Here is a 25,959-nt window from a genome sequence, read left to right as displayed (position 1 = left end):
GGAGAGCGCGGGGAGCGCAGAGCGAGCGCCGCAGTCAGGGAGGGGCGTGCGAGAGGCCGGCGGAGCCGTCAGTCACGCACGGCCTGCCCTCTCATTGGTGCATTTCCTGGTCGCCCCACCTTCCCCTCCCCGCTCCTCTCGCGAGAGAAGGGCGGGAAGCTGCCATCTTGGCTTCCGGTGTTTCCACCCGTCTTGTGGCACAGTGGTTTGGGCGGCGGCACGCGAGGCCTCGGCTGTAGTTGAATGGGAGGAACGGGGCGGAAACTGCGGCTGGGCGACCACGTGCCTGACTCCCGCGGTGTGGCTCTCTAGTCCTCAGTCCCAGGAGCCCGAACTCCGCCCTTGGGACCTGAGTGGGATGTGCACCGGCTGATGCGTTGAGGGGCCGAGTCGTGAGAGCATCATCCTCTTGGAAGGTTGGCAGCCGTGTTGCCTCTGCAGCTTGGCTCCTGCCCCTGCCCGCGGGGCAGGGAAGAGCTTAGGATTCCTGCGTACCCTGTTTTAAACTTGTGTGGCTCTGTTCGAACAAATCTCTTCTAAATTGGTATCCATACTTTATAGGTAAAACTGGGTCCAGATTGACCTTCCGATATAACGGTCTGCATTCTAGCTTGAGAATGCAAAGCAGGTTATAAAGTATATACCATGATAACTAAGCAACTGGACTCAGCCCAGGCTGAAGGCTGCCAAAGTGTGCCCATAAAAGGCAAATGCCGAATTGCATTGCTGAGGTAATTTTGTATGTTTATTCTGTTTCTATCCTTACATACAGTTCACCACACTTGGAGGTGGGCGTGCTGAACCATCTTAGGGATGCTACTTGGTTCTAGATCCTATTCTTCGTTAAACTTTGTTAAATTTATAATTTGAGGGTTTTTGACAGGCAGAGCTGTCAGAATCCAAAGTAGACCTTCCACTAATCCCCAGTAAAACAATCCCCTGGATCTCAAGCTCCACTGGCTTTGAAACCACCATACTTATTCTCAGCCAACATTTTACTTATTTGGTTGGTTGGTTGGTTGGTTGGTTTTTCAAGACAGGGTTTCTCTATGTAACAACTCTGGCTGTCCTGGAACTAGCTCTGTAGGTCAGGCTGGCCTCGAACTCATGAGATCCATCTGCCTCTGCCTCCTGATTGCTGAGATTAAAGGCATGTGCTGCCACCACCAGGCTTCAGCCAACTTTTATCGTCCTTCCCTTACCCTCACATTTTACTAAATGAGTCAGTTAAGTAGTCTCATCTGTTGGCTGGGTTAGTATCAGAACTATGTTAAGAGTCATACTGGGGATTGGGGATTTAGCTCAGTGGTAGAGGGCTTGCCTAGCAAGCCCAAGGCCCTGGGTTCAGTCTTCAGCTCTGGGAAAGAAAAAAAAAAGTCATATTGGAATGTACAGTTAAGAGGATTGAATCGACTTGATGGTCTTGAGCAAATACTTGAGCAAAGACATGGTTTCTCTGTAGCTTTGGAGCCTGTCCTGAACTAGCTCTTATAGATCAGGCTGGCCTCAAACTCACAGAGATCCACCTGCCTCTGCCTCCTGAGGGCTGAGATTAAAAGCATATGCCACCACCGCCTGACCAAGCAGATACTTTTTAAAACTTTTTATTTGAGACAAGGTAATTCTTTTACAAAAGCGCTTTCCAATTCAAGAAGTCCAGGACTCTACTTTCTTGGGCTTCAACTAAAGTTCCTATATCAAAATCATGAGCCCAAACTATGTATAATTTGGAAGGATAATAGGTTAATCTAAACAAACATCGTGGAAAAGCAATAACCACAATAGAAAAGGTTTTGGGTTGGAGAGAACTGTTTTCAAGGCATACTTGGGGGAAAAGAAACAAAAAAGGTCAACAACCCTGAAAAATGGGAGGGATGTAGCTCAGTAGAGCAGTTGCCTAGCATGCTCAAAGCCCTAGCCTGGTTGGTTGGAATGCCGTTTTCATGCCTACCACCACAAAAAAGAATTTTTTAAAAGTTCCCTGCCTAAGTTAGGTAAAAAGTTAGTATGTAGAAGGATCTAATAAATAAATCAGAAGCTGTGAGCTGATAAGGTGTGTAAAAACACTTCCTGCAAAAGCGCAACAATCTGACTTCATTCCCCAGAAGCCACCAAGGTGGAAGGAAAGAACTCCCCGGTGTTGCCGGGTCTCCCTCCACTCACCCACATGTGCAGGGTCACACGCATGTGCTTACCATAGTAACAAGTACAAGTGGAAAGGAGAGTCAGAAGTTGCCTCCTTAAAGGTTTCTTTGGAAAGAAAAAGTCCGAGCAGCAAACTCAGGACTGTACTTTAAACCTTGGCCATTCCCTTTATCTAAATACTCTGATTCTACTAACCCTTTTGCACAGTTGTCTCTTCCCCTTGAAGACAGGCAGAGATGCCTTATAAGATAAAACTGACCAACCAGGCCTGCATGCATAGCAGCTTTCCATAGCTGTACAGACAGAGTCCCCTTCCCCTAATCTTCCCTGGTCTTTATTCTCTAGTCCCTCCCTTAAGCCATGTGCAATAGGGCGGAATTACATACAGTAGGTGACTGGGGGTGGCTGGATACTCAGGCAAGGGTTCAGTGACCCCTCTATGATATATGTAAACAGTCAACAAATCCAGCTGGGATGATCTTTGGCAAGTGGGCACAGCTAAACTCCAGAAGTTAGTGTCTATTTGGCTCAGGATAATCCTGCACAATTGTAGTATTTAAAGGCATAATTCTGGAACTATAGACTATTGGATTGCCTGCTTTAGTTACATAATCTGGCTTTTTTAAAAGCCTTCGGGAAGGCAGAAATTTCACTGGCAACAGAAAAAAGGAAAATTGTATCACCTAAGAATTGTCTGAAATAGTACCACACTGCTACATATGTCCTCCTTTAGGCCTAGCTGGAGACTATCTGCATCTGCTCAATCAACCCTTCCTAGAAGACTAGGAGTTTGTATTCCATAAAGTTGTCTAATACACGACAGCTGGTTGAGCCAACATACAGGATAAATGGCAACAAATTGGCACAATCCTTAAGATAGGATCTTCTAGTTGATGTCACAAATGTCTTAAATATCTTAAGGACTTGTTTTGTGTTGCTTATTGTTGTAATGAATCAACTGCAACCCCAAACAATGTATCACATTCAAATGAGGAATGATACAACTTGAATGGGGATAGAACCCCAGTCTACCTCCTGCATTTTGTGGAAGTGGAGGATAAATGTGATACTGTTCTCAGATATGGTGCATGCAGATCACTTTTTGGTTTGGGGAGTTTTGGGGGGTTTTTTTGTTTTGTGTTTTGGGGTTTTTTGTTTGTTTTTGTTTTTCGAGACTGGATTTCTCAGTAGCTATGGAGCCAGCCCTGGAACTAGCTCTGTATACCAGACTGGCCTCGAACTCACAGAGATCTGCCTGCCTCTGCCTTCCGAGTGCTGGAATTAAGAGCATGTGCCACCACTGTCTGATGCAGATCAATTTTTAATGAGAAAGGGTTACTTGTAGCATAAGTAAACTAGAAAGCCAGATTCAGTTTAGAAGCAGATCTTTACCTACTGAGTGATATAACTGATCAGGTAAAAAAATGACAACTGATCAGTATATGAAAAGGTTTAAGCCTTGAGCAAAGAAGAGATTCTTCCCTGGTGCTCACCTCTTTTTCCCTCCCAAGTCCCTTTTCCTTCAGCTGTTACTGGAATCCAGGCTGGCCTAGAAATCACAGAGATCCACCTGCCACTGACTCCTGAGTGCTGAGATTAAAGGTGTGTGCAACCATGCCTGGCAAATAGTAGCCCTTCTTTAACCTGATAAATTTTTATGTAATTCTAGGTATACAAATTAATGTGGAATTCCCCTCTGTATGCCATGAATGTGTTTTGTTAATGAATAAAGCTGTTTTGGTCCTGTAGCAGGGCAGAATAGAGTTAGGTGGGAAAACTAAGCTGAATGCTGGGAGAAAGTAGGCAGAGTCAGACACCATGTAGCCACTGGAGGGGACAGACACTGGAACTTTGCCCCTTAAACCATGACCTTGTGGCAATACACAGATTAATAGAAATGGGTTAATTTAAGATATAAGAGCTAGCTAGCAATATGCTTAAGTGATTGGCCAAGCAGTAACTTAATTAATGGGTGGTTAATTTAATTAATGAGCAGCCTCTAACTACAACAAATAAAATAGGTATAAAAATCATTTCCAGATACTATATAATTTTATTTTAGAACAATTCTTTGGTATCCAAAAATGGCCGTCAGACTCACAGAGAGTGGCACTATTAGGAGGTGTCTTGTTGGAGTAAATATGACCTTCTTGGAGGAAGTGCATGGGCTCTGAGGTTTCAGAAGCTCAAGCCAGGTGCAGTGGCCATTTTTCCTGCCTTTGAGTCCAGATTTAAGAACTACTTCTCCAGTACCATGTCTGTATGTATGCCACCATGCTTCCCACTCTGATGAGCATAGACTAAATTTATGAACTGTAAGCCAGTCCCCAATTAATTGTTCCCTTTATAAGATTTGTTATGTCTTAGTGTCCCTTCACAGCAATAGAAACCCTAAGGCACCATTTATTAAAAGATTAAAGTGGTGGTGGCGCACGCCTTTAATCAGTGCTTGGGAGGCAGAAACAGGTGGATCTCTGTGAGTTCAAGACCAGCCTGGTCTACAGAGCAAGTTCCAGGAAAGCTTCCAAAAGCTACAGAGAAATCCTGTCTTAAAGCACTCAGGAGGCAGAGGCAGGCAGATCTCTGTGAGTTCAAGTCTAGCCTGGTCTACAGAATGAGTTCTAGGACAGGCTCCAAAGCTACACAGAGAAACCCTGTCTCAGAAAAGAAAGATTAAAGCAAATCTGCACACTAATGATATTGATGTGCTTGATATTGATATTATAGTATGTAGAACATCTTCAATGTTTTTCAATGGGCTTTCCTGGCTTATCACAGCATCAAGCCTTAGTTATTGTCCGTGACCCTGTCATGCCTTCAAAACTAGTACCGTTACCGTGTCCAACTGCCTGAACAAGGTACAACTTTGACCACCTCTAGAACACAGCTTTTTTTGTTCTCAGGAAACACTTCCCAGAAGATTTCACCTTAGTGATGTTGGTGTCTTCTTAATCACCACTAATTTCTTAACTCCAGCTGATTAGCATCAAGTATTCCAGCAAAGCAGTTTTGCTTTAGTAATTCTGGTATCTTGTCAACCACAGCTGATTCTTCAGCCCCAGCTAACCAGACCCACAGATTCTTAATTCAGAATAACAGATGACCCCCAATACAGACTTGAAACTTCCCTCTAAAACTGCACAAGCCAAGCATCCATCCTCTGTACCTCTGTACTGTTCTCAACATTCTTCCAAACTCCTAAAGAACATGCCACTGAGCCTTTAACACTCAGTAGCTCTTCTAATCCATAGTTCCATCCCACAGCCTCCCCAAAAATAATGGTCAGGTCTGTCACAACAATACCCCACTATACTAGTACCAACTTGTCTTAGGGTTTCTATTGCTGTGACAAAGCACCATGACCAAAAAACAAGTTAAGGAGGAGAGGGTTTATTTGGCTTACACTTCCACATTGCTGTTCATCACTGAAGGAAATCAGGACAGGCACTCAAATAGGGCAGGATCCTAGAGGGAGGAGCTGATGCAGAGGCCATTGAGTGCTGCTTACTGGATTCCTTCCCCTGGCTTGCTCAGCCTGTGTTCTCATAGAATGCAGGACCACCAGCCCAGGGATAGTACCACCTAACATGGCCTGGCCCTCCCCCATTGATCACTAATTGAGAAATGCCTTAGAGCTGGATCTTATGGAGGCATTTCTCACTAAAACTCCTTCTTTCCTGATGACTAGCTTGTGTCAAGTTGATACAAAACCATCCAATACAGATATTAGAGAGGCTTTTAAGTGTATCAGCTGAATTATACCATGTTGTTTTGGATGAACAGTATTTCTTTAATGATACAGTTATCAAGAAATATAAAGGCACTGGGATACAAGAACCGAATTTAAAGCTACCAAAGATCCTTTAAACTGAAATTTAATGTTGGCAGTACAGGTCCAATAGCCCTGCAGGGAGAACAATAAGCAAAATCAAACACCTGAGGTGAACTAACCTTCCCAGACTGAACCCAACCACAACTCTGCAGCCATTCTTAGTTCTTGCATCACTACCTATCCCAGTTGATAAACAGCTAGTTAAGCAACAAAAACTACCATGGCGAAGTGACTTTAAAGCCACTAATTGGTTCAGTAAGTTACAAGGCCACAGCTGTTCTTAGTTCCTGCTGGAGTGAAACCGAAATAAGAGGAAGTAGGTTGGGTGGTGGTAGGAAGTACACCAATCTTAAATGTATTAAATCTTGACACAGTATAGCAGCACATTGGAGTCTCACACCTCTCAGGGCCTGGGAATAGCAGTTTGCTGAACTGTTTTTACTAAGCTTCTATTCTCACTCTACAAAGGAAGTAACTGAGTTTAAGGAAAGAATGAACAAGCCTTAATCTAGGCGGGTTTCCTCTCTTCTGGGCCACTGATCACATTGATCACATGATGGTTTCTCAATGGGCTTTCTCAATACTCTTACTGTCTATATTCTATCCATTGTCTTCTAAAAAACGAATCTGGCCATGTCCATGCCTCTGCATATATTTTGTATCTAGAAAAAAATGCCAGGCTGGTAATACAACTCACAGGGAATTGCTTCATCTAGCCTCTGCAGGCCCTTCAGTTTGTCTTGTGCTGGGCCTCTGCTTCTTGATTGGCACAGTCCAAACACATTCGTTTTTCAAATCCTAGACTCTGGCCTTTAACCAGATAACACTTTTGTACTCTTCTTGGTTCCACAACAATCATCCTCCACTTCCTCCCTGAGCATTTTCACACAGCTAGCCCTTCCCACTTCCCCTCAACCAATATTCTGTCAGTTTTCTGCTTATTTGTTTTCCACTGCTTTATTAGATTGCAAATTATTTTCCTTGCTTGCTCTTTGCCTGCCAACTAAAATGTCAAAGTCCATGAAGGTAGGGATATTATCTGCCTTGTCTACAAGTATGCTTCCAACACTGTGAAAAGTGCTGAGCACATAAGAAGTGATCAAATACTTGAATAAACAGGATACTTGGGCATGCTGCCATGATCATCTAGGATTAAATGCAATGGAATAAGGTGGTGAGGATACAGTTCAGTAGTAAATGTTTACCTAGCATTCACTGGGCCCTGCATTCAATCCCTAGTACTAAAAAAAGAAAGAAAAAGAGAAGGAATGGTGGTATGCACCCCTAATCCCAGCTCACAGGATGCAAAGGACAGGGGATCTCTATGAATATGAGACCAGCCTAGGCTATATATAGTGAGACCATCTTAAAAACAAAAACAAACTGGTCGGTGGTGGTGCCTGACTTTAATCCCAGCACACAGGAGGCCAGGAAGCAGAGACAGGTGGATCCCTGTGTGCTTGGGGTCAGCCTAGTCTACAAAGCAAGTTCCGGGACAGCCAGAGCTACACAGAGAAACCCTGTCAGAGAGAGAGGGAGAGAAGGAGAGAGGGGGGAAGAAGAAGAAGGAGAGGGGAGGGGAGAGGAGGAGGAAGATTTAGCATCAGCTCTGCTGGGTGTTTTGAAAAGTAGGTGTTTTGTTTTCTAAATGGATTCCTAAAACCTCACACTGAGGATGTAGTTCAGTGATCCAGTACTTGTGTGCACAAGCAAGGAGAAGACCCTGTGTTCAGTAATGTGTCTTTCTCTTCTGCAGGTCTCGACTACTTTTAAGATAAAGTCCAAACAACTTATCATTTCCTAACATAGCTTGAAGCACCTGCTGTTGAATTATCTATTGAACCAAATCTCTCTCCACAGCCCTCCTCCACCCCATCTTATTTTCTGACTCAGTTGCTATTTTAGGGTCCAGTCAGAAGGTATTTTAAACATAGGCAGTGTGATAAATGGAAGTGTTAAAAAGAATTAGAAGAGTAAAAAGGTCTGTTTCCCCAGAGATTTATAACCGCATGGACCTAAGCTGGAGAAGTGTGAAAATGATGCTGCCTAGCCTCAGCAGAGGATGCTGTCACCACCAGCACAGCATGTATCCACCACTGTTCCCACCACTGCTACTGAGGCTGATGTAGTGACCCTGCCATGGCTGCTAGTGGACCCAGAAGGATTCATTCACTGGCTGCTGTTGCTGCCAGTAGTGGAGATGCTAGTGATGTGGAAGAACATGGCACACACATACACAAAAACACCTATCACCATCTTCCTCCACTGCTTTCCACTGGCAAAACCTGGCCAATAGCCAGTTGGCAAAGAAATCCGGGAAATGTAACTTGCTGGCTTTTTGTCTCCTGCAATGCAGAGAAAAGCAGAACTGGAGTTAAGAGCCAACAGACAGACCACTGGCACTGCCACACCAAACATTTTTGCATCCCAGACGCTTGCCATGCTGTTTCCCTTATAGACATTTGGTCCTCTGTTGAATGTGCACTCACACACTCATCTTCCTACGTGGCTGTGCTTTCCTCCTGCTTGCCTGAGTTATCAGTGTAGTTGTAGGGCTCTTTCCTTACCTCTCCCAGCTCAGTGAAATTCCACTGTTCTGGAGTCTTAAAATACCCTGTATCATTCTTCTCTTAGCACTCATCACCCTGGCTTGGTTTGGCTTATTGTCTTGCTTTGTTTTTTAGATAGGGTTTCTCATGCATCCCAAGTTTGCCTCAAACTTTCTCTGTAGCTGAGTCTGGCCTTGAACTCTTGATCCTCCTCTCTCTACCTTCCAGGTGTGCCATGACTGGTATACCCTGGCTCTAACTGGGTGTTTTCTACTCTGTATTCCTGGTGGTTAGAAAGAAAATGGCCCCAAAGGAGTGGCACTTTAGGAGGTATGGCTTTGTTGGAGGAAGTCTGTCACAGTGAGGGTGGGCTTTGAGGTCTCTTTTGCTCAAGCTTCCCTCAGTGTGACAGTCAGTTGACTTCCTGTTGACTGTAAGACACAGCACTCTCACTTCAGCACATCTGCCTGTACACTGACATGTTTGTTCCCCTTCGTGATCAAAATGTACTGAATCTCTCTGAAACTGTAAGCAAGCCACCCTCAATTAAATGTTGGGTTTTTTTTTTTTATAAGAGTTGCCATGGTCATGGTATCTCTTCACAGCAATAGTAAACCCTAATTAACTAAGACAGTATTGTTTCTAGGTTGTGTACCTTTCAGGGGTAGAATGCTGCATTGTTTATAATTGAAAGGAAAAAAAACAACATGCAGAAAGACTTGAAGCTGGGACTTAGAAAACTTGCTGGGGCAGCAACTCAATAGTACAGTGTTCCCCTCATATGCTTGAGGCTCTATGTTGAATCCCTTGATAGAAGAAAAGGAGGCAGAATCAGAAAACTGTCTCTTAAGTTTAGCTCCTCTCCCCACAGCTTCTCTGTGGTTGACCTTGGCCACTCCCCCTGCAAGTGTGGTGAGAGCCAGGAGTTCCCATCAACTGGATTTACATTATCAAAACCTAGTGATACGTTAGGTAAGCTCATTCTTTGCTGCTGGAGCTATGCTGGGTATTATAGGATGTTTAACAATATCCTTAACTTATAGCCACTGGTTGTCTGTACCAGCCACCCCCTGACTCTATTGACTTAACAATATTTCTACAGATGCTTGGCATGGTGGCACATGCCTTTAATCCCAGCACTCTGGAGACAGAGACAGGCTCTTCTTGTTTGTAGGGAAGGAAACCCAAGGCTAAGAAAGTTTAAATAACTTTTGCCATTAACTGTCTTCTCTCAGTAAATTATATTTAAATTGCTCTTTTGGTGGAATCATATCAAATTGTATGGTTTGGGAAAGCCTAACTTTACACCATTTTTTAACTTTAAAATAGTCTCCAAAAAGTAATAAAGAATTTTTTAAAAATAAAATTCTTATTAGTATAATTTTTTTGTTTATTTGTCTGTTATTTGTTGAGATAATGTCTCTCTATGTAATCCTGGAACTTGATATGTAGACCATGCTGACCTCAAACTCACAGAGGTCTTCCTGCCTCTCCCTCCCCAGTGCTGGCATAAAAGGCATGTGCCATTGTCACTGCTCTAGAGGAAGTGGGACATGGGAGAATGGAGCCTAGACGTGAGGTGAACTAAAGTCTCATGCAAAAGCCAACTTTATTCAGAGCATCAGGCAATTTATACTCTGAGGGTTGAGAGGAATCATATGAGTAAAGTGTTTAATTACAAGGGCAAGCTGAACATGGCAGACAAGCTGATCACAGCAGAATCATGTTTTTCTATAGAGGCATATTAACAAATAATAATAGCCAGTCATAAAGAAGAAAGAAAGAAAGAAAGAAAGAAAGAAAGAAAGAAAGAAAGAAAGAAAGAAAGAAAACATTTTCTATGAAGCTGGGCATGGTGGCATCATGTTGGAACACGGTCCAAGAATGGAGCTGTGCTGTGCAAGGAGACTTCTGAGTGCTTGTGAGAAAACTCCAAGAAACCAAGGTAAGAGTCTTACGACCTTAGTCTCTTCAAACACAGGGAACTGTTCTGCGATTATGCTCTTGTGCCCTCCAGGTGTAACAGATAGGAGTGAGTTTACTTCAGACTATTCTTTATGACTGGCTCACAGAGATCCGCCTGCCTCTGCCTCCTGAGTGCTGGGATTAAAGGCATGTGCCACCACCGCCTGGCTCATAGAAATGTTCTTACATGTTCTAAAAAGAATGATTAAAACATAGTAAGGGAAAAGAAGGATTTAAGATATTTTTTGTTGTCATGGTTTCTCTGACAAGATCTGATGTAGTTTAGTCTGTCCCTGAACTTGAACTTCTGACATTTTTGCCTCTACCTCCTCAGAACTGATTATAGATGTGCACCACCATGTCCCATTTATGTAGTACTGGGGTTGGAACCCAGGGCCTCTTGCATGTCAAACAAGCACTCTACCAACTGAGCTACATCCCAGTCCCTGGACTTGAGATGCATCTCAGGTATGAAAATGAAGAATATTTTAGGCTTTTGTTAAGTCCTTGTATTTATTTTAAGGGGTGCCGGAGACTGAATTTCTAACCCCCTCCCCTGACACAGTACAGAGACTAACTGTAGATAGACATGAATTACAGGAGAGCTTTGGGCAGTTCAAACCAGGACAGTAGTTGTGTGATGTACAGAAAGTCAACTGGACTCACAAAACGCAATGAAAGGAGGGTGGCTCTATAGGTTTGAGGTTGAGTGAGTGTAAAATCCGTAATTAGTCAAAAATGTCTGACATTTTTTTGACCCAAAGAATTTGATGACTGACCAGGAGAGCTCTCTAGGGGTGTCATTCTGTCATTTAGGGGAGGGTGTAGCAGGACACAGCAGATCCTGTTAAGGCCAGCTAGGAGACAGAGTAAGCTAGCTTTGCTTTGAAGGCTGTAACTTCAGGCAAGAGAATTCTTCACTTTTCTGTCCTATTACTTCAAAGAAAGTATTGACACTGAAAAGCTATTCTTTATCTATGCAAGGGTGGCTAGGTTGACAGGTGTGGCCTGACTCACTGCTTTCTTGATTGTCTTATTGGCTGGCACAGTAAGAAAGCAGCCAATACAGAAGTTAAATATGCGCATTAAAGTTTCAGCTTTATGCTGGGTGTGGTGGTGCATACCTACAATTCTAGTATTAGCAGGAGGATTACTGTGAATGTTTGGCCAACCTGGGCTACTTAGGGTATGGAGACTTTATCTTAAAAACAACAACAAAAACTGAACAAGAATGTACTTCAATGCAATAGCTTTTGTTTGGTTAGTTTTGGTGCTGGGACTCAAACCCAGGAGCTCAAGTATGCTGTACTAGAGCTACTTGGCTACACATTGAACCTGTAACTCTCTCCTTTTAGGCCAATCTTCACTTCTCACATAAGTGTTAAAACAGCAGTAACTGGAAAGAAAGAGAGAAATGGCCTATGGGCCAAAGGTCAGTATTTGTTTTGGTTGATTTTATATTAAAACTAAAATAGATGGAAATTGCATATGCTTTGGTTCTCTCTTTTTTTTTTTGAAAATCTTTGTAATCTTTAATTAATCTTTGTTCAATATCCATTGAACGTGACACAGTATTTTTGTTAAAGGTTTTGTTGTTGTTGTTTTTTTATCAGGGTCTCTCTATGTAGCCCTGACTGTCCCAGAGTTTTTTTTATGTAGACCAGGCTGGGTTCAGATTCACAGAGAGCCACCTGCCTCTGCCTCTGAAGTGCTGAGTCTAAAGGCTTGTGCCTCCATACTCAGCTTGATCCTGTAGTACAGGGACATTTCACACACACCTCTGCACTCTCCCCTTTCTCATCTGCCCCTTCCATTCGCCCCTTTGTTTCCCTAGAAAGCTTTCCTTTTACTTTTAAAAATAGATTTCATTTAAATTTTATTATAAAAACACATTTTTATAATAAAATTTAAAAGTCACATTACTTGTACATTCATATATACATACATGATTTTATGTGTCTACATAAAATCTAGGATCCACATGAGAGAAAACATGCACTATTCCTCATTTTGAGATGGCTTAGTTCATACATGAGATAATCTGTATTTGCAGCCCCTTTCCTGCAGATTTCCCTGGATTATTAAAGTAGCCCCACTTACTCTCTTCACTTTTTGCTACACTTCCTATTCTTGCCTTTCCTTTTGTTTTTTGTTTTCTTTTTCCCCCTTTCCTCCCTCTTTCTCTTAGGTCTTCTTCCCATGGGCCCTGCCAACTGTACTTGTACTTGTATCTTTAGTGCTTCCTAAGCCACTGGCATGAGAAGGCATTTGTTTGGAAGATGAATAGCTGACCTTCCACTTGCTTGGTGTGTCCTGAGCTGCCTGACCCTCCAGCTGATAGAACTTTATGTTCCCACCCAGTTCATCAAGTGGTGAGTTTCTCATGGCTCTAATTCCAATTGTTTTGCACACTCTGATGCTAACAGATCTGACCAGTGTATGGAAAAAAAAAGAAAAAACCCAGGGATGTGCTTTGAGAGGCTTCTCTCTGTATAGAAGTCAAGCATTCATTCACCTCAGTATCTGAGTGCTACCTGGGAACATTGCAGGGAAGATCAGAATCTTGCCTGACCAGTTCGATTTGCATATTTGGGTCACTTAGCATTGTTGTTCTGTAGGAAGTAGGATCCCACAATATAGGAGAACTTTCTCACCCTGCATGTGATGCCCGAAACTGCCCTGAGTGAACTGAAGCTTAGCCTGCTTGACAGGAGAGGTCTCCTCGGACTTATGCCCCAGCACTCCCACAGTGTTAAACAGTTTACATCATGAATTTAGACTTATGATGTCAATATTATGTGTTTTTATTACATGTGTGTGTCTGTGTGTTTCTTGCACATGCAGGCATGAGAGGGCTAGAGGACAAACCTTAGGTATTATCAGATCATCTACCTACTTTAACACATGATTCACTCATTAGCCCGAAGCCTGCTGATTTGATTCTTTTGGCAAGCCAGGGAGGGGTCCCCAGGGATCCTCATGTCTCTGTCTCCCCTTTGCTGAGATTACAAACTTATGCCATGAGCAGGCCGGCCTCAAACGCACAGAGATCTGCCTGCCGCTGCCTCTCAATTGCTGGGATTAAAGGCGTGCACAGGGTTCTGGGGATAGAGTTCAGGTCTTCATGCTTCAAGGCAAGCACTTTATTGACTGAATTATTTCTCCAACCCCTTTTTGCTTTACTTTGGACTTTAAAATTAGACGTGGTATTTTGCAAGTCAAACAACACTTAAGACAATGTGTTGGTTAATTTTTTTGTTGCCCTGGAAAAACATTTAACAGATATGAGAGGAAGGGTTTGTTCTGACTCATAGTTCAGGGATACAGTGCGTCAGGTAGGAAGGCACAGGTCAAGGGCAGTTCACGGTGGTGGCAGAGCAAATATGAGGGAATTAGTGAGACCATCTGAGCAGTCAGGAAGAACTCAGGCCTAACCAAGTGTAAAGCACTTGGCCTTACATCGGCTAGCTAGTCCTCAGAGCCCAAAGATTCCACAACCGCCCCAAACAACACAACCACCTGGAGATAAAGTGCTGAAACAGACAAGTCTGAGATGGGGTGTCATTTTATGTTCAAATTATAGCAGACACAAAGAGAGAAGCAGGATGTGTTTATTTCATATAATGAGGCCTCTAGTCCCTCTCCTTGCTATTAATTTTATAGCATCTTGTGCCATTTAAGAAACATACTATATATACACTAGCAAAGTTTATGTGTGTATATGTATATATGTATGTGTGTATATTATATATGCACATATAGGTTAACACAATGGGCAGAATAACATTATTCCTTTTTCACTTAATATATTTGATGATCATTTCATTTATCCACATACATATCTCACTCTTTCTATATTTTTGGTAGTAAACTTTACCTTTAAGATCTCACTCAGCCATTAAAGAATAGGCTCACAAAGCTATAAGAGCTTACTTATCAACAGTTGTATAGCAACTACGACTATAGTACATATTAAAAACATTTGGGGCTATAGTATATATATATATGTATATATATATATATATATATATAAATTATAATGTGGTTATGAACACTGACTACTCTTGACTACTCTTGTAGAAGACCAAGGTTCAATTTCCTGCACCCACATAGTGGCCCAGTTCCAGGGGATAAGATGCCCTGGTTTGAACTACTGCATGTGCCTAGTATATACACATACATGCAGGCAAAATACTCATGCACATAAAAATAAGCAAATAAATAAATAAATAACATCAAAAAGATAAGGTGGCAAAAAACTTGGAATAATTTAAAAAACCCAGATCAAATTACAACTTGCATTTTGTTGGCAAAGCATTGCATTCACGGAGGGATAGGGTGAGGTTTTCTTCAGGGAACACATATTGAGTGGTGACCCCCTAGGAAGTCCTGTCTCTGACCCTAGAAATCTGCAATGTGACAATATTTACAAAAGAAGAAAAAGGGGTGATGTCGCTCTTTCCAAAATACGCTTGAGACCACCAAAAGCTGGAAGAGACAAGGAAGGACCTGAATCTACAGCCTTACAGTGGGGACATGGCCTTGCTACACCTTGACTTCAGATTTCTCATCTTTAGAACTGAGAGAATATATTTCTCATAGCTACTGTAATTCGTTACAACAACCCTAGAAAATTGATACAGGTCACTGATTTATGTACAAGAAGTACTAGCCAAATCCTTTCAAAGTATAGCATTAAATGTATGGCCTAGACAAGCTGTCAAACTCATTTAGCTTTCTTCATCTTAAAAGATGAGAAGGGCAGCCGGGCGGTGGTGGCGCACGCCTTTAATCCCAGCACTCGGGAGGCAGAGGCAGGCGGATCTCTGTGAGTTCGAGACCAGCCTGGTCTACAAGAGCTAGTTCCAGGACAGGCTCCAAAGCCACAGAGAAACCCTGTCTCGAAAAACCAAAAAAAAAAAAAAAAAAAAAAAAAAAGATGAGAAGGGCAGCAAAATAGTCTTTAAGTGCTTTTCCTTTCCAAATGCACCTTTAGGAACCTGAGGACATGCACCCTTGGAAAGTTAAAGTAACAATCAGGTTTATGTACTGTGGGATTGGAAAGTGATCAACCCACAAACAGGACAAACTCCTTTTATGAATCCAGATAAATGAGCATTCTCTTTAGGTGTAGGGTTAATAATGAATGCTCAGAAAAAGCAAGTTAGAAGAGAGAAGAGAGTTCTGTTGGATGTTGAAAAATGGAGAGACGTGTAAGGGATATGCTATGCCGATGGGGCTACAGAAGACTAGACTCAGAAGAAAACAAGCTGGAGTGAAAATTCACAACACAAATCATCGTTTCCCTGAGGATTCTTGTTTGTTTCACAGTCTCCCACTGTGTAGCCCTTACTGTTGATAGATTTTAATAAGAACTCTGTCATGAAGAAATGAGCTTTGACTTTAGTGGGAACACAAAACCTTTATCAAGAAGAATGGAAAACTATCTGGAGATTTAATGTTTAGTTTGCAAGATAGTAGCAACTAAGAATGATATACATAAGGATGAGAACACTTTCAAAATTATACAATAGTTTGGGCAGTGGTGCTGCACACCTTTAATCGTAGCACTTAAGAGGCAAAGACTGGTGAATCTTTGAGAGTTTGAGGCCAGCCTGGTCTACAGAGTGAGTTCCAGGACAGCCAGGGCTATACAATGACACCTTGTCTCGAAAAAAAAAATCATACACTAGGTTCATGCCTTTAATCCCATCATGCCTTTAATCCCACAATGTGGGAATCAGAGGCAGGTGGATTTCTGAGTTTGAAGCCAGCCTGGTCTACATAATGAATTCCAGGATAGCTAGGACTACCTAGTGAGATGCTTTCTCCACACAAAAACCAAATAAAATAAAAATACGAATCTCACCCCTATCTTGATTATTGGGAACGATGTAAAAGGAACTGGTGAGCTGACTCTACAGGTATATGCACTTGCTATGCAAATCTGGAGATCTGAATTCCATCTCCAGAACCCACATAAAGTTAGAAGGACAAAACTAACTCCGCAGAATTGTCCTCTGCCCTTTACATGTTCACCGTGGCATGTGTGCCCCCACACATTGTATGTATGTATACACAGGAGTAACAGAGAGGAGCCAAGGAAGGAAGGGCTGTGGCGGCACCTCAGTAGTAGAGTACTTGCCTACTAGCATGCACAAGACCCAAGCTCAGTCTCCACCAGAGAGAAAGAGATAGGGAGGAGTTAATAACAAATCATCAAGTAGACAAAATTAATAAACTTTTTCAAAATGGAGAACTAAATTGAACATTGGATATATGAAGTGATTCAAAAAGGGCTAGCACCCTTTTGTTACCACTCTGCCAAACAGAGTAGCTTGAGAAGATGTACACCACCCAGATCTCCCCCTGGTAATAAGAAACTTTTTACCTAAATGCTTGCAGTTACACAGCTATAGAGAGTCATTTGCCCAAGGCCATGTCCTCCCCAGTGGCTGATAGCCACAGAGCCCAGGGCCGATGTTCTTGCCCCCGCTACTCAGGACTTTTGTGCTCCTGTAAAACTCCTTTGGGGCTAGCCAGGCTAACATTGCTGTCTGTCTTAATTAGGGTTACTAATGCTGCGATGAAATGCCATGGCCAAAAGCAACTTGAGGAGGAAAGAGTTTATTTGGCTTACATATCCTGAGTCAGTTCACTGTCAGAGACAGGAACTCAAACCATGTGGGAACCTGGAGGCGGAAGCTGCTGCAGAGGCCATGGAGGAGTCCACCACAGTCCAATAGAAGGTAGTGTCATCCTCAATGGACTGAAGCCTCCCACATCAGCCACCAATTGAGAAAATGCCCTGAAGCCTGATCTTATGGAGGCAATTTCCCATTTGAGGTTTCCTCTTTCAGATGACTCCAGCCTGTGTCAAAATGACATAAAAACTAGCCAGCAGCTGGGCATGATGGTACATGCCTTTAATTACAGCACTCAGGAGGCAAAGGCAGATAGGTCTCTTTGAGGAGGCCAGCCTGGACTACAGAGCTAGTTTCAAGACAGCCAAGGCTACCCAGAGAAACACTGTCTCAGAAAAAAACAACAACAAAAAACTAGCCAGCATAGCCCCTCTAGCCTGCTAGACTCAATGGCTATTCCTATCCTCGGGCAGGACCCATTGGTTTCTGTAACCAAGAAAGTGACACAGTTAGTCTCAGAAGCTCTGAGCCAGAGTGCCTACCCTGAGCGGTCTTATGCTGCAGGCTATGGACCACACACACCTGGTGAAGGGAAGATCAGGAGTCAAGGTCATCCTCAGTAACAAGAGTTTGAGGTCAGCTTTTGGATGTATGAGACTCCCACACACACACACACACAAAATCTAACCCATCCTCCCAGTTCAGACTGAAGCAAATAACAAACTGTAACATTAAAAGACGACTCATGTCATCTGGGCAGGGCATGGTGGCACAGGTCTTCAATTCCCTGCACTTGGGAGGCAGAGGCAAGTAGCTCTTTATGGGTTAGAAGCTAGCCTGGTCTACATAGCATGTTCCAGGCCAGCTAAGGCTACACAGTGGGAGCCTGTCTCAAAAACAAAACAAATAAATAAAAGACAAAAACAAGAGAATCAAATCAAATTGTAATGCCAAAAGACTATAGAAGTAGATCTGGATGTTGCTTCCTCCTGTCCCCTGACCAGTGTCAGGTCAGGAAGCCATATAGGAGCTGACAGGGCAGATGCCTTCTGAGCTTCTGGCTGGCTTTCCACTGCCCGCATTGTTTGACTACCCTGTATCATGAGTCAGGATCGAGAGCTTGATCCACAGAAAGCAAGCAGATTTGGAGTCAAGTCTCCATGGTGGTCTGTGGCCCAGCAGGTACTCAACTGGGTGAGTAGCAGTGTCATGGCTGGGTTTGACTGGAAGTCCAGGGGCTAAGAGCACAAGAGAGATAGAGATGAGATAGATAGATAGATAGATAGATAGATAGATAGATAGATAGATAGATAGATAGATAGATAGAGATACACAGAGAGAGAGACAGAGAGAGAGAGAGAGAGAGAGAGAGAGAGAGAGAGAGAGAGAGAGAGAGAGAGCTGGCAAGGCAGCATGGGCCTTGGGGACTGATTTCCCACCTGGGTGTGCAGAGCCTGATTTTCCTGAGCTATGTGTCCCCATATTTTTGTCTGCCTGGCATCATATGAAAGTTAAAAGTGCCCTCCAGCCAGTATCCAAATGAATCCTCCTTTAGTCTTTGAACATACATGACTGACAGAAAGGGAAAAACATTTCCTTGGGCATTGGCATCTTGAGATCAATGCCTTAAATCAAAGCGATTAAATGCTAAGGAAAGAATTTCAGACTTCTGCTGGGACTGCACTTGGCAAATACTCTAGAAACCTGAGGGGACCTGCCTTTATCCTAGAGGCAGCCTCCACTGAAGACTAAAGGGTGAGAATTCGCAAAATGTATGGCTGGAGCTCTGAGTTTGGAGGTCACTCACATCTGCAGATGTTTATTATAGCCTTGCTGTCCTGCCCCTGTGCTGGTCCCACTGTGGACACTTAGCTAGCATAGGTGGTGAGTAGGTAATCGGCCAGCAACCCTAGAGGGACTCTTTAAGGAATATCTCTGGGCAATGCTGTAGAGAAGAAAAGCTAGAAATTATGCAAATCTAAAATAAAACTGACATTTTTGTTTTCTTCATTTTTCCAGGAAAAATTTGGGGAACTCATGACTATTCCAGGACTATTGGCTGGTAAGTTTTCATAGGGAAATGATGGAGGAGGGTCATCTGTCATGTGTTACTTTCATTGGTTAATAAAGAAACTGCCTTGGCCCTTTGATAGGACAGAAAATTAGGTAGGCGGAGTAGTCAGAACAGAATTGTGGGAGAAAGAAAGCAGAGTCAGGCAGACACCTCAGTTAGTCGCCATGCCTCTCCTTTCTGAGACAGACGCAGGTTAAAATCTCTCCTGGTAAGACACCACCTCATGGTGCTACACAGATTACTAAATATGGGTTAAAGCAAGATGTAAGAGTTAGCCAATAAGAGGCTAGAGCTAATGGGCCAAGCAGTGTTTAAATGAATACAGTTTCCGTGTAATTATTTCCAGTAAAGCTAGCCGGGTGGCAGGAAGCAGCCCGCCGCTCCCATCACAACAGGGAAAGATACAGAAAAAAAAACAACAAAACATATCAACTACATTTTAGACACTCTTAGATACCCCTTATAGGTATATGGTATCATAGAGGATTTGTTTCAAGTGGAAGAAAGTAATTTGCTTCTTCAATCAATTAGTGAAAAAAAAAATCAATCATTCAGCAAATACTACAAGGTAACAGCATACCAGATGCTATGATGAGGGTAGGAACACAGCCATTGTATGTAGCTTCTTCTCCTTCTTCTTCTTCTTCTTCTTCTTCTTCTTCTTCTTCTTCTTCTTCTTCTTCTTCTTCTTCCTCCTCCTCCTCCTCCTCCTCCTCCTCTTCCTCCTCCTCCTCTTCCTCCTCCTCCTCTTCTCCTTCTCCTTCTCATTTTATTTGTTTGGATAGGAATGTGGTATACATTTTTTCTGTAGTTCCTATTTTTATGAGAGTCTGGCATTAAAGATAAGCATTGCTCCTTTGAGCAGGAATGGGACACTTGTTCCACAGGACAGGAGTAGGGTGTGAAAAAGCAGAAGAGGAGAGGGGAAGGGAGAAGATGGAAGAGGGAAAGAAGGGTGGGGAAGGGAGGAGACTGGGAGAAGGAGATGGGAGGGGGAAGAAAGGAGAGGAAGGGAGAAGGGAGGATAGGATGAAAGGACAGGAAAGAAGAGAAGAGAGGAGAGGAGAGGGGAGGGAGGGAGGAGGGAAGGGGGAAGGAGAGGAGTCACACTAATGGCCTCAAGACTTCACCTCCATTCTATAGATGAAGAAACTGGAGCCTTGGGTGTTAGCTACCTCACCAAGGCCATATCACACTAATAAGTGGCAGAGCTGGGATGCAAGGGTCTGTTTGACACCAAAATATGAGTTATTTTCTCTTTTTGTCAAAATTTACTTTTAAAAAATGTCCTAGGTGTTGTGGTACATACCTATAATCTCAGCATTTGGGATGCAGAGGCAGGAGAATCAGAGGTGAAAGGCTAGCCTACATACACAGCCAATTCAAGGCCAGTCACACCTGTATGGTAGGGCTCTGTCTCAAAGTCAGTGTTTTCTTTACAGAAATCCAACTCAAATGATCTTAACAGAAAGGTAAGTTCAGGGTCTCAGAACTTCAGGTGTTTAGTTTCTATGCATGGCTAAATCCAACAACTGAAATAACAGTTGGGACTCTTGGTCCCCTTCAGATATCGGACTGCCTTTCACAGTGACATTCTTCATGATCATCACAGCTTCTGAGCAGGCTGCTCCCTCCTGTACAAAGTTAAGTCGTCCATGAGAACCTGGTAAAGGCTTTCATTGTTCTCATTTGGATTATATTGTCATAGAGTTACTATGCCTTCTCCTTGAGAAGTCACTCTACACACTTGAGAGATTAATAATTAATAAATGAAAAATCTCTTTAATATAGCACAGATATGGCTCTGGCTAATGCCCAAAGGATAGTTGGCCTCTAATAGAAGATTTTACTAGTTTACATAAACCTTAGCTTATGCATTCCACATACACTGTCATCCTTGAATCTCTTTCAGGTCCTGGCTCAAGGTTCCTGTTAGTATTTGGGCATTTGTACTGGCCTGCCCATGGGGTCCTGACAGGATATGTCCTCAGCTGCAGCCAAAAAAAGCACCCCTTGTGCACATTTGCTATGTTCCCTTTTAAGAGGTGGTCCTTGCCCACCTTCTGTCTCTTTTTTCTCTCTTTCTCTCCTTCCCTCCCTCCTTTCCTCCTTTCCTCCCTCCCTCTTTTCTTCCACTGCTCCTGTCCCCAGAAGCCAGTCTCTCCAATTCCCCTTCCCCCTTTTCTCATTCCCTTTCCCCTAATAAAAAACCCTTCCATGACATGATGTCTTTCTCTCACGCACTGCTTTTTAAATTATAACATTAGTTCCCTGACTGTGAAAGACTCTCCTGGCATTTCCTCCTGCAGCCAGCAGTCCGAGGCGTGCTGAGAACCCGGAACCTGGAATATGGCAGCCTTGCTTCTCCAGAATCACTGGGTCCCTCCATCTAATAATGGCAGGATTGGTGAGCCCCCTCTTCTCCACCTCTGGTCATTTCCCACTCATATCTCTAGTGTCGTTTCTCACCTTTTGTTTTCGTCAAGTCCGGGTACCAGGCAACCATGTCTCTCTCATGCTCCTAGCCCTGGGCCCCTACTCTGTATTTGATGAATCACTAAGTAGCTTGTGCCTTCACGAAATCAACCTTCTCTGAGTTCCTGGGATGCTAACAATTACAGACCCTTGGGTCTCACTTATCTGCCTCACTCATGGGATCTTTGGCACCATCTATACCTCCAACTTTTGCACTCAGTGTCCAGTTTAAGGGCTTCTAAACTCATTCACCTTTGCAGTCAGATCTGACTCAAATATTCCTTAGATACTGTTTTCTGATTGGCTCTCTTCTGCAACAAATCTGCTTTCTTTTTTATCCTTTTCTTTTTTGTTTTTGTTTTTGCTTTTCAAGACAAAGTGTTTCTCTGTGTAGGCTTGGCCAACCTCGAACTTACTCTGTAGAGCAAGCTAGCCTTGAACTCACAGAGATCCACCTGTCTCTGTCTCTCAAGTGCTGGGATTAAAGGCATGGACCACCATACCCAGCTATTCTACTTATCTACTTAAGTCATATTGGAAGCAGTGCTCTTTTATCTAAATTCTACTTCATGTAACTTAGTATTTCTTAAGCAAGTGTGAGTTAGTAAATTCTTTATGGCATCAATTTTACTACTTCAAATTTCTCCTTTAATATGCTCATCATTTGTCAGTGCAAAACACAATTCTTATTCCAAAAGGGGAAAGAGATAGTTCATCTGAATTAAATATGAGTGACTGTGACTGGGAGCATTAATTTATGAAATGTTCTGCGGAAGAAGCTACATGAATTTTTATAGTTGTAGAATCTAAGAAAGTCTTAAATTGATGGAGAAACAAAACATATTGGTGAGACATCACCTAAGTGGGTCACAGCAGAGTTAGAAAATATCCTCTATAGGTCTCAGATATTGTAGCATTCCTAGCTTTAGGGCTGGTGGAAGGTAGTGGTCTGGTAAGATTAACAATGAATTCCAAAAGTTTTCCCTATAAGTCAGTCATGAGGTTCTTAGGCAGCAGTTTTTGGGTCTTATCTGTAATACTATATCTTCTCCCCAGAGTCATGAAGTTCTGGTCAGTCATCGGGATGCAGGATTGGCATAGAATGTCTCAGAAACGTCAGTTTACACAGGCCTAGCTGCGACTGGTGGGCAGCAGTAGTGCTCCCACCTACATCACAAAGAATTGGGTCTTCTCAAAGAAGAGGAATCCTGTCTCCAGAAGGAAAAGGGAAGTCAAACAGGCCAAATCCCTGTCTAATCCCTTGTGCATGCAGGAGAGAACAGCAGATGCTAAATAAGCGTGAGTCCCACCTGACAGCCGCTGTCTTCTCATTTCTCTTTGTTTCATGCAGGTTAACTAAGCTACCCCCATCCAGGCACTGTTCTGGGTCCTGGAACTGAAGCTCTTGTTTTTAATGCCTAGGCCCTGCTCATGAGGAGCAGTATATCTTGCAGGGAAGGAGGAAAATCTAAGAAATTGAAAGGTGGAGCTGGAGAGCTGGCTCAGTGGTTAAGAGCACTTGCTGCACAAGTGTGATGACTGGATTCCAGGACTTCAGCACCCGGGTGAAAAGCAAGGTGTGGCTTTCCATGCCCGTAACTCCAGCAATATGAGGGTGGAAAAAGGATTCATCCAGCTGATGACAGACTCTGTCTCTAAGGAATAAGGTGGAGCGTGGCAGAGCAGGACACCCATGCCATCTTCCTCTGACCTCCATGCATTAGCAGTGCACCTCCCTGTGTATACACACACCACACATAGTTATTTTCTCTCTCTCTTACACACACACTACTATTCAGAATAAAAAGAAATGGATCTTGATAAGGCTATGACATGTAATATTATATTAACAAGTGAATGAAGCTAGGATAAAGCTCACATATAATGTGATTCCATTTAAAGGAAATATCCAGAATAAGTAAATCCACAAAGAGTAGATTGGTTGTTCTGAGGGCTCACAAGGATGAGAGGGAGAAGGATAGCTAAGAGAATCAGAATTCTATGCTGGGGTAAGGATCCAACTGTGTGACTGTTTCCTGGAGAGACATGGACAAATGTCTGTTCATCCCAGACATGGGATCAACCATGGAGCAAAGAACAATCCCTCCCAAGTCTAGCTTGGTGAACTGATGATGAGTTTATTAGGTTTGCTTACAGGAGCATGGGTGACCCCCCCCCCCCCAGACAGCCGCATATCTGCAAACTCTCACCCCTGCATGAATGACAACTTCCCTTCATCCCTCTTCAGTCAGCTTTCCACCATGCCACTGAATGGTTCATTTAAATTATTATTTTTATGTTATGTGAATTGCACTCCAATAAAAACCAAAAAGGCTTCTGAAGTTGTTGAGTTATGTAAAGCATAGGCAAAGGCAGGCCAGAGAAGGCATTGGCTCACCACCATCTACAGGAGTTATGGAAAACCTTCTGAGTAGCCCAGATTTCTCCCGGCAATAGATTTTTGTCTGAGCTCCTCAGACAAGTACAGCTGTGCACAAGATTCAACAGTCCATTTCTTTGAATGCATCAAGATGGAACGTGCTTCTGCCCTGGAGGTGGGTCTTCATTTCAGGGTCAGGCCTCAAAGCACGGCTTGTGTTTGCTGAAGTCATCATCAGCATGTTTGTTACTTTGATTTAGATACTGGCATAAAGAGCCATTATCAAAGGACTGCATGTTCTCTGCCTGGTCACTGTGGGGCTGCATAGCATCCCTGGAGGCTATGAGTTTACTGATGGAAAACAAAGATACCATTGTTGGGCACACCAAGCAGTTAGAAGATTTTTCTTTGCTGGTACTATGAGGGAGGACAATCTATTTCCCGTCTTCAGAGTGCTTAAGCAGGGTCTATGGGCAACAGTGTTTACTCAAGTCCAAGGGTGCTTGCTACAGAAAGCAGGGAAATGGGGAGGCCCATAGGCTGATCCAATTAATACAAACCTTACCATGCACTCTCCTGGAAACTCATTGATGACTAAAGAGAGACTCAGACAAGGATGTGGCCTTCACAGAGGCAGTGCCATATGTCCCCAGGAAATCTTGTCCACAGCAGTTGGCTTGGCAAGAGCTTAGTACAGTGAGGGGTGAGCTAACGACTATCCCTAACAGGGAGCCACCCAGGCTTATTCCTGGCATTTGCTTCTTTCTGGACGCCCCATCCCATTCCGAAGTCCTTTAATAAACATCTGCTTCTCCAAAAAAAATTCTTCATTAATACAGTGTCACACGGCTCATTGCCCAGCATTGCTTTTGGATAAGGGTCTCTAGCACAAATTCCCACCAGTACTTCTATTTTGGGAAGGCCCTCGCTAAGTATCTGACACATATTGTTTTATTTCATTCTAGTAATGACCACCTAAGAGAAACTGACTCAGAGAGATTGGGGTATGGCCAGGATAAACAAACCTTAGGAGCTATGGAGATGGCGCTGCAGGTAAAGGGGCCTGGCGACCTGAAGCTCTGCAAGTGTGAGCAAAGGAACTATTTCCTCCCTTCAGTTGTTCCCAGCTTTGCAAAGGTAAGTAATATATTATCTTATCCAGGGTTCTTTAATTCAGGGAGCAAAGGGGCCAGGAAATGGCTCAATGGCTGCTCAGTGGTCTTATTTCTATCCAGATAACCCAGGTAAAAAGCTGGGTGCAATGGTCAGCACCTATAAGCCTTACATTCCTGTGGTGAGATCAAGGTAGAGCTAGGAGAATCCACTAGAAGCTCTCAGGCCAGCTAGCTTATAGTATATAGGGTTAGAGGCCACTCAGGAAAGTCATCTTCTGACCAGCACAAATGTGCTGTGGAGTGTGCACCTACACACACACATGCACACGCGCGCGCGCGCACGCACATACACACACACACACACACACACACACACACACACACAATAAAAATGTTAAGTAAGAAGCCGGGCGGTGGTGGCACACGCCTTTAATCCCAGCACTCGGGAGGCAGAGGCAGGCGGATCTCTGTGAGTTCGAGGCCAGCCTGGTCTACAAGAGCTAGTTCCAGGACAGGCTCTAAAAAAGCTGCAGAGAAACCCTGTCTCGAAAAACCAAAAAAAAAAAAAAAAAAAAGAAAAAGAAAAAAGAAAAAAAAAGGAAAAAAAATGTTAAGTAAGAGAGGAAAAGTGGCTGGGCAGTAGTAGCACACAACTTTAATTTCAGAATTCAGGAGGTACGGCAGGCGGATCTCTGAGTTTGAAGCCTATGTGGTCTATAAAGTGAGTTCTAGGGCAGCCAGAGCAACACAGAGAAACACTGTCTCAAGAAAACAAAAAAC

The 25,959-nt window shown here is 43.2% G+C and overlaps 1 long non-coding RNA gene across 5 annotated transcripts; it reads left to right on the top strand.

The window, feature by feature from the left end:
- Positions 1–10,279: 10,279 nt before the first annotated feature.
- Positions 10,280–25,536, top strand: LOC119816630. 5 transcript variants are annotated; one of them, XR_005285799.1, is made up of 8 exons: positions 10,280–10,471; positions 11,847–11,923; positions 12,729–12,863; positions 19,155–19,197; positions 21,519–21,616; positions 22,741–22,983; positions 23,107–23,261; positions 25,030–25,536. It is a non-coding gene; the product is annotated as an uncharacterized LOC119816630 (long non-coding RNA). The 5 variants fall into 5 exon arrangements; XR_005285797.1 differs by having other exon boundaries at positions 22,741–23,249; XR_005285795.1 differs by having other exon boundaries at positions 22,741–23,261.
- Positions 25,537–25,959: the final 423 nt, after the last annotated feature.

This window comes from Arvicola amphibius, chromosome 6 (assembly GCF_903992535.2).
Source record: "Arvicola amphibius chromosome 6, mArvAmp1.2, whole genome shotgun sequence".
Taxonomy (NCBI): Eukaryota; Metazoa; Chordata; class Mammalia; order Rodentia; family Cricetidae; genus Arvicola; species Arvicola amphibius.
This window is presented reverse-complemented; position numbering and strand designations above follow the sequence as displayed.